Source organism: Balearica regulorum, chromosome 3, assembly GCF_011004875.1.
Source record: "Balearica regulorum gibbericeps isolate bBalReg1 chromosome 3, bBalReg1.pri, whole genome shotgun sequence".
Taxonomy (NCBI): Eukaryota; Metazoa; Chordata; class Aves; order Gruiformes; family Gruidae; genus Balearica; species Balearica regulorum.
In genome coordinates this window covers 62,144,775-62,153,171 of record NC_046186.1, presented here as the reverse complement: position 1 = coordinate 62,153,171, position 8,397 = coordinate 62,144,775, and positions in this window count along the sequence as shown.

The window sequence follows — 8,397 nt, the reverse complement described above, 5'->3', positions numbered from 1 at the left end:
GGAAGGAAACACCTGGTTCTGCATAGGGAGAGTGTGAAGATTTGGTGCTTCATGGGACCAGCAGACAGGAGATTGCCCCATTGGTAAAGCTGTTTTCTATCATTCTTTTGTACCTAATAGTAACCATCAACAGGGGGAGAATCCACAACCATGCAAGGCGGTTAGGTGGAAAAGGGAGGTTACTGTCATAGATCACTGTTACACATTTTTATATTATGGGTACATATTATTATATATGAGTATATTATATTAATTATATTTATGTATTTTTATATATGTACCCTTTGCACACTTTGCAGCCAAGGATAGTCCGAGACTAGAAACAGGATTCCTCTCTAGGTGATAAATTATGCTCATTAGAGATCAGCTAAGGCATAGAGACCAAAAAGGCAGTGCAGAAGCAGAGGAATGCCAATGAATTTGGCAGTTCTGATACAAAGAATGGCGCAAAGAAAACTTGAAATGGGGCAGTCTCTGTTATTGTCCTGGATTATCAAGACTGGTTAACATTACACGGTGGAGCTGACAAATCAAAACACCAAAGACAGTTTTTGCTGGTTTTCAGGCTGAGTCATAATTATGTATGGTACACTTTCCAGTAAGAGGTTATCTTTCAGAGAGTTACACATGGATTGCCATTCATCAAGGAATTTGGGGTTATTGCAAACAAAGAGAAACTGAAAGGCAATATACCAAAGTAATTTGTGGCATGGGCTTAGTGGGGAAACAATGACTGACTGCTGAAGCAGTTAGCCCTGATAAATTCAAAGAAATTGATCAAAATGAATATTGGAAGTAATTTCCGAGTCAAAGGCTATAACTCATTCCTGAAACTGATGTAAAAAATATGATCTACTTAGTTCTCATTCACCAGCTGAAGCAAGACTAGCAGTGCTGATTCCCAGCAGTCAAAACTACACAGAACCTGGCTCAAGATACCAGCCATTTTTGCTGAAGTAATGCAATTTTCTCATATCCCATTGTCACAGGAGGACAAAGTCATAGCTGAGCCACTGTGGCTGAAGTCTGCTGTTACATCAGCAGATGGTTGACATTAATTTTTCTCTAAAAATAGCTGAAAGGGTTGGTTTCTTTGTTTATACTATATGACTTTTTTACATTTGTCATGTGCTCATTAAGTTAAATTTTCTTTATCTGGGGAGAGGCTTAAGCTGAAGCTAACTTCAGCTTAAATGAGCCAAACTCCTTGAGCTTACTAGAGAGCCACTGGGGAGAGACAGGATCCTCCCCAACGTGCTCTGTAGAAGGCGGCATCCTAGGGAGATTAGCTTTTCTAGATTAACATTAACAATTGCATAAAAACATCGGTTGGATTGGGATGCCAGGCGAACATCCCTCCCCATTCCCAACAGTGTCTTTTTTGGGTCTATTTTGCTCTATTTTTTTTAATCCTGTTTTGGCCCTGAAGGTCTGCTCTGACTCCTTGACTGCAGCTCCTGTGGCAGCATGTTTCAGAAGTGCACTGCCTGCTTTGTAAAGTCACTTTTACCTGTTTCTCCCACCATGACAACCATCTGCTGACATAAAGGCACAGTTCAAAACACCTTCTCCCTCACCTTCTCCACTGCCTTCCTCGTTGTACTAACCTCAGCCATACCTTCTCTCTGCTCCCAGATGAGCTCTCCCAGCCTTCTGCACCTCATAGCCGTCTCATCCCCTAAAACGACCCGCAAATATCCTCAGCCAATCCCTTAGGGGTTTAATGCACGACGTACAAAATTCTTATGCAGTGTAAAGCAGAGTTTTTGGAGGAAAAGTTGATGCTGCAGTAACAGCCTGGAGACCGATGGGTACCTAAGGCTACTGTGCCTACTGAGCTGGCTGAAAAGTCACCATGAAAAACCAGTCCGCAGCCTGCCACAGCAGTGCATAAATGCACACCTTGTCACCCACTGGATGTTTTGAGGTATTTTGTTTTGGAAGAATTTAGAACTGGTGGTGAAATCAGGCAGTTCAAGTCCATGATTCTCCATGGTATTACTATGTTTCCCCTTTTTCAGGAGAAAATGGGCGCCCTAAACAGCCAGCTGAAAACAGCCTCCCCCGCACAGCTAAGTAAACCATCATTGTCAGGAATGTGGGCACGCTCCGTTTTGTGCCAGGCTGTGTGTGCGCTCCCTGCTGAAGCATTTCCTTCAGCAAAACAAATAAGTGCCATGACGACAAATACTACAACAATCAGTCAATTGATGGACCGAAACGCTCCTTTGCCACCATGCAGTGAATCTCCGCATGAAAAACACAGGGCCTGGAGAATTGCTTTTCCTGCATTTTATATCAGCGCTGTATTTTTTCCATGATCCAGACCTGACATGAGTTGCTTCTTAAAGCTCAGAGAACAGAGAGATTATTATGGTAACTCAGTATAATACTATGTTTAAATCTGCTCTCACTTATCTTCTTTTGCATGACCTGAATTCAACATACCGTTGGTTTGTCCTGGTAGAAGTATGGTCCTATCTGAAGAAGGCAGCAGGGTATGTGCTCTGATGGTCCTTCTAACACTTTATAGAATAGAAACATCTCAAACAGAGCTGTCAGTCTTGGAATAAAACAAAGATTTGAGGCCATGAACCATTGTCGCACAGTTCCCATCACTCACTTTGAATTCACACTGAGTGTCACAAAGCACAGGGATGTTTTGGCTCCCTTAAAAATAACACAGAGAGCAATAGTACTTTCCCAAAGATAGTGCACAAACACAAGCAAAAGTGCATTTTTCTTTTTTCCCTCTAAACTAGCAGCAGTGAATGTGTGGTCATTTGGTCTTCTTCCATTTAAAAAATACAGTACATTCCTTACTCCCAGCCACCTTGACCACTAGCTGTTGTGTTTCCTACGTCAGAGGAGATGAGATCATTAATACCACCAGTAATGATGTCTGCAGAAGGTCCTCTTTTTGCCAGCTCATAGGACCGGTCTGGATGAACCATAAAAAGGATCTATGATCCATTTAAACTCCTCACTGTTTAAATTGGCTTTTAGAGATATGCCTTCACTGTCATTCTCTTGCTTCCTGATAAAAGATGACTCTGCTGAACTAGCTTGCTTGAGGAAAAGTGCACAAAAGCAGAAATTTGCAAAAAATCATTGAAGAGAGAGATAAGGAGAGAACTTGTAATATTGTAACAAAAAAGAAAAAGGGGAAAAAATAAAATAGAAATCTGAGGGAAGAGGAAGAAAATGGTAGATCTGCAATCATAAGGCCAGTGGTACACAATTGTGGTCAGATTATATCTTGTCATGTCTTCATCATCTTCAACAGAGGTGTGACCATGTCCAAATATTGGTGAAATAAAAGAAAGTGATAAGACCATTATGTGATTTAAGTGTTGGAAACTGGTTTTGCCATAAAAGTATACACCAATAAATCAGATTTGTTCATATTTTACTGACCTTTATCCATAGGAAATAAAGAAACCAGAGGACACAGACAAAACCACCAATTTATAGATAGCACAAGAAACACCTAGCTCATTCTACTGTGCAGTGCAGGAGCTGTTTACTTTAAAATGACTAATGGTGTGGCTGTCTTTGAAAAGCAGCATTCAAGGCTGATATTTAACTCTTCTCCCCAGGAGCATGTGAAAGAGGCAATTCAGATGGTGCAACAAGAGAACCGGTTGAATCCCAAGGGGATGGCTCCCGGTCATCTTCGGTGCTCTACTGGAGTTTGTGGGCATGATTCTTCAGATGACCCATGGTCTCCTGAAAAGAGCTGCTGCGTCCTTGTGACGTAAAAAATAATATAGGAGACAAAGGATGGATTATCCTTTCACTTGCTGATGCCAGAGAACAGAGTGTCACAGCCAGCCAGCTTCTACAAAGTCAAGTGCATAATGGGAGACATGATATTTTCATTATCCCTGACCTCAGCCCTCCAGCTAAAGAAGGATGAGTGTATTTAGGAATAACTGACCAGACTTTTGCTGCTGAGCGGGTCTGGCAGAGTGAGGGCCTGTTGCTGCCTGTGCCCAGCAGGCCTGAAGAGGGTCTGCAAACATTGCAGGACTAGGCATGATGAGAAATCATTTGAAGCAGACTGCAACATGGATTTGTTTCTGTTGGTGTTTTCATTAACGTACTGCTTCATTTGCTGTTCAGTTAACGCACGGGCTGTGACATCCCGGAGGAAATACAGTGATATACCAGTACTATAGATACAGGGCGTGGTGTTTTGGCTCCAGAAGGACATAGAAAAAAGTGGGCAACAAAATGGTGATTCTGAACTCAGCCTTCCCGACATTCACCAACACTCAATAGACTGGGGAAGGCTAGCTGTAATCTAGCCAGGAACCAAGTACTTCAGCAGATTCAGTTGCAAGACTTCATTTACCATCCAAACACATGGGGGGTTTGAAACTTTCTTTTCCTTACACACTTTCTATAAAATAAAACCTACAGCAGCAATAGTTAGTCAGATATTCTAACAAAATTTTCATAAAATTGAAATTATTCTTTTTTTGATTCTGCAATGCATTGACTTACAATACTAATGTGATTTTTTTAAAGAAACATAACACGTATCATCCACACCTCTGAAGTGCTGAGTGTTTTAAGATCCCATTGGCTGAAATCTCACAAGTGTTACTTATCTGAATGTACAGCTTTTCTTCTGTGGATGTGGCCAGTTGTCTTTAGTTCAGGGTCCAAAATACTACTCAAAATCTTATTCATAATGAACAACTTGTTTTGTTGGTAGCTGGATGGGTTTTAAATGATGTTTATCAGCTAAACTCCTGTCTCTTGTACAGTTTTTAAAACATCAAAATGCATAAAATATACCACTTGCTCACACTTTTTGTTCTATATTTACCAAGAGCATCTGACTGGGGAGCCTAGGAGCAAAGCACAAGTGATAATGGAGTGATATTGAGAATGATGAACAACAGTAATAAAAAAATCCCGATACTGCTCATGTGTCAGCCAATGCACAACTAATAATCTCACATCTGAGCACTAAATTCTCTGTGGACCACTTTGTCATTTCCCAGTATGGACACAGTGGTTCACAGGGAACTATACACCACTAAATTAGTCATTAATTTCAAAAGTACATGAATGCAAGCAAAATTTGCTCTGAAATGTATATAATAACAAGCCACGGCTTTTTCTAGGAAATTTACTCCAGTAATTGCTTTTTGAATTGGAGAGGTTATTGTTGGGGGTTTTTTTTGTGAGATACCTATAAAAGCAAGAGAGTGTGCTGGCTTCACAAAAAGCTGTAAACCCCAATGGATTACCAAATGGAAGTGGTTCACACCCAGTGCCACTGGGTTGACAGTGATAAACAGGACTGCATTTAATGGTTAAAGTCTATTACTACCTAAAGTTTGGTCAAAACAATTTCTTGACAGAAAATTGCTCTTCAGACAACGGGAAACTGTATTTGATGTAACCAGCAGTGTAACATTGCCCTTTTTCTGGTAATCATCAAATGCTTTGGTTTCTTAACTTGGAAATAAACAACCCTCGAGGAATTTGAGGCTTTATACATCTCACATACTGTTTTGCTTTTGGTTTTGTGTTTGGTTTTTTTTTTTTCAAACCTAGATAAATTTGCAAATATTTTAAAACTTGTGAAGTAACTTTCCACTCTGTTAAAGAAGAATGAAAAGAAAATTCCTTTTTTTCATAAACCTTAAACAGCTCTCCATTAAATACTTGGGTGCAAACAGTTGCCACTGCTGCTTTGGAGGAACACAGCACTTTTCAAAAACATTTTGTTGCCTTCAGAAGGCAACTGGCCTGAAACGCAGTTCCAATGGGATTCAATGATAATGCAGGCAGGCTCTCTATTTATGAGATAGATTATCCATGTGCTAGACGAGTATTTTAGAATTACAGAGCTCTAAAGTCCAGTTCCATGAAGCCAACTGCATGAGACTGATGGTGTGGTGAGAAGTATGCCGAAACCTACAGGAATATGCCTGGAAATGTCCTAGTGATTTAGGAGATGTCTCTCAACATCTCCACTGAGGATATGAAACCCAGATGCAGTGATACACCACAGCTCAATTTTAAGCATGGTTCTTCCCCTTTGCAATGATTTTCTGAAGCTTTTTGGTGGAGGACTGTGGGTGGATTTTGCAGTTCACCAGCTAAACACAGTGGAGCTTCTTCAAATGCTAGGAAATTCCATTGATAAACTTGATTGAAATGTTAAGATGTCAATACTTGTATCTATCATCTCCATCATTAGAAAATAAGAAAATTAATCTTAGCCTGCCAGCCCTGGGGACATACTGCAAGGGTAGTCTGGGGGGCTTTGATATAAAGGTTGGGACTGAGATGCATGAGCTGCTATGGGAGAGTACAGGGTGATCCTGTTTTCATCAATAGCTAAGAGAGTGAGAGAGCTAGCTACTTTTTTGATAAAGATTGTTTACAAGTTTACAGTTCTGCAGTGTACTCTGACTATATCAACAACCACAGATAATAACTTACACCTTTGAAATCCCATCTGGCTTCTCAATTGGCTATTACCTAAGCTGGAAGATGTATACCCTAATATCAAGTCAGTTCATAAAACCCTGTGTGGTTTGGGTCCCCAAAAACATCAGAACCCATCATTCTCATTATGTGCCACTTTATTTCCTGAAGCACTTTTGCTAACAGTGTTCGGTGTTAAGTTCTGGAAGGAAGGGGTTAGGTTTTTTCCAGCAGTGACATTTCAGTTTGGTCATCTGTTTCATCATTTAAATGAATCCCAAGTCTGTTGACTTAAAACATACACTGGAAAGGCTTCACATCTCCAGGAACTTTTCTTGGGCATGTTGAGTGTCACAAAGCACGGTGACCTTTGTACTAAGAAATGCAAAACATTTTGGCCTTGACTTCTACTACCTTTGATGTATATGGTTCTGTGTATTGATTGTAGATGGTCCCTAGAGACTAAAAAAGTCATATCGTCTAATAATCTATGACAGGAATGTTTAACCACAGGTATGAGCTAAACTGATGGATTACTGATGGATTTTTTAAGACGTATGTGATATTATTGTTCATCTGCTTTAAAAAATCTGATTCTAACTGTGTTAGCAATGATAACTGCTTGGTAATAGCTGTGACTTCAAATACGAATTATCTGAATGAAACTTATCTCTCCTCCTCAGAGTGTTTTGTCCTTACTACACTTCTCTGAAACATGTTGGTAGAGGATTTATATATAAACATAATCCAGCAAAGTGTGCTGAGACACTCAATACAGTTGTATGAATTGCCTGATGAATACACAGATCTTCCCAATAATGGGTAGATTTTGAAATTACTGGTAGATGAAGGATAGTTTTGTTTTTAAGGCACAGGTCTTAAATTTATTAAGAGTCAAATTTAGACTTGAATAAATGTGCTTTCAGATTCTAGTGGGAATTGTGCACATTTGTATTATGGTCTGGTTTGTTTCCACTTCTGGCTTTATCTTGGACTTCCTCTGTGACACTTGGGCAAGTTACTTTACATATATGTGCCCTGGTTTCCACACTGTAAATTGGGGACTGTGCAGAAAAGTAGCCCACAAAGAGTTCAGATCCCAACTTAATTAAAGGTTTCAGAGGTAATTTTGTTCCTCGGAGAAGAGACTAGTTGTTATTACAAACTATTATTGTGGTAATTATAATTTATTGTAGCTACTAGGGTCCATTTGCTTCCCCTAGTTTTATGCCAGTGTAAATCATGTAACATCCATGAAGCTTTCCTTAATTTAAAGCAAGGATGTTGGATACATATCAGCTGTTAAGCATCCCAGACAAGCTGTCACTCAGGCACTTCTCAGCTTTTGAGCAGTATTGCGAGTCTCCAGAACTAGTTTTATTTCTGCTCAGTTTGCACAAGCTCCTCGTGTCCATTTAGAGAGGCCTGTGAGTAGTCCTGATAGCAATCGAGAGGCAGTATGGTCCTCTTGACGAGCACTTACGAGAAACACAAGACTCATAACTGAGAAACATGAGATATTTCACTGCGCGGGAATGCGAGTAACGGCGGAGAAAGAGCCTCTGTGTTTTACCTTCCTCCTGGGGCTAAACAACATGTCCCCTCAGCAAAAGATATCAAAGGCAACTGAAGGATATCTTATTAGAGCTCAGTTGCCAAGGAAGGTGAGCAGGAGTGACCAGAGAAAGCTGTGGGTTTGGATTCCTGCAGAATAACAAACTCCCGACTTCCTGCGCTGCTCTTTCTCTTGGGGATGTTTTGGTAACCTGCCAGCCCCAGCCTGGTGGCAGTTTAAAGGAGGGTGGCCAAGTGAATAACCCTGGTGATATGAATAATGATTGAAAGGTTAAAGAAACTCCATGTGACTACCTGGAGTCACGGGAGCTTGAGTAGACCTGGTACTCTAATAAACAAACAGCGACACATTTATTTCAGTAGTTGAAT